The sequence below is a fragment of the Lathyrus oleraceus genome, chromosome 6 (assembly GCF_024323335.1).
Source record: "Lathyrus oleraceus cultivar Zhongwan6 chromosome 6, CAAS_Psat_ZW6_1.0, whole genome shotgun sequence".
Classification (NCBI taxonomy): Eukaryota; Viridiplantae; Streptophyta; class Magnoliopsida; order Fabales; family Fabaceae; genus Lathyrus; species Lathyrus oleraceus.
Genome location: NC_066584.1, coordinates 77,405,466 through 77,406,639, shown reverse-complemented (window position 1 = coordinate 77,406,639; position 1,174 = coordinate 77,405,466). Strand labels below are relative to the sequence as shown.

The 1,174-nt window shown below is 41.0% G+C and overlaps 1 non-coding gene across 1 annotated transcript; it reads left to right on the top strand.

The window, feature by feature from the left end:
- Positions 1–739: 739 nt before the first annotated feature.
- Positions 740–847, top strand: LOC127099333 (small nucleolar RNA R71). The gene has a single exon (XR_007793849.1). It is a non-coding gene; the product is annotated as a small nucleolar RNA R71 (small nucleolar RNA).
- Positions 848–1,174: the final 327 nt, after the last annotated feature.

The window sequence follows — 1,174 nt, the reverse complement described above, 5'->3', positions numbered from 1 at the left end:
ATCTACTGCTTGTTTTTCTGGTGTAGTCGCAATGTTTTCTTTCGATGGCTTTGGCTTGTTATTCAACCTAGGATTTACAGGCCCATCATATGTAGTTCCTCTTCGCAGAGAATTAAAATTAGCATGGCCTTTAGGGTTAGGTTGAGGTTGTCCAAAAAATGATCCTCCTGGCGTAGCCTGAGAAACTTATTGTTGTGCTACTTGAGAGATTTGGGTTTGGGCCTGGAAACTTGGTGGTCTTTGAGGCGCACCTTTTTGAGGAAGAGTAGAGTTATTATTCTTGTAAGTGAAGTTTGGATGATTCCTCTATCTAGGATTGTAAGTGTTTGAATAAGGGTTTCCTTGGGCGTAGTTGGCCTGATCTAGGCTTGGTTCAGCTAGTAGACTACATTCGGAAGTGACATGCCTGGGGTTCCACAGATTTTGCATCTGGGTTGTATTGCAACTATGGTAGCTGTAGGGTTTTATGACTAAGCTTTCGACCTTTTGGGCTAGGGCGTCCATCTTGGCATTCATATGGTCTAGGCTGTTAACTTTGTATATACCTCCTTTTGTTTCTTTCTTTTCTACTTGTGCTCTTTCAGTACCCCATTGGTAATGGTTTTGAGCCATGCCTTCTAGTGTGCATGCCTCGGGGTGTAGTTTGTTCATTAACACACCGGTGGAGGCAACATCGATAGTCATCTTTGTGTTGTAGAGAAGTCCATTGTAGAAGGTATGAATGATCAACCATTATTCTAATCTGTGGTATGGACAAACTCTTAATAGTTCTTTTTATCTCTCCCAAGCATCAAAAAGAGATTCACCATCCTGTTGTGTTAATCTGGTAATTTGGTTCCGCAAGACAACGATCTTGCTTGGTGGAAAGTATCTAGCAAGGAATACTTTCTTCAGGTTATTCCAAGTAGTTATTGAAATGCCTGGGAGGAAATGTAACCATGATCGTGCTCTGTCTCTGAGGGAAAAAGAGAATAAACGTAAACGTATCGCCTCAGGAGCAACGTTATTGGATTTTAGTATGTCATCTAGTTGAACGAACACTTTTAGATGCTGGTTTGGGTTCTTTGTTGGGATACCATCAAACTGGTTTTGTTGTATGATTTGTAACAAAGCGGATTTCAATTCAAAGTTGTTAGTCGTGATTGCAGGGTTAACAATGCTTGAATGAGGTTCT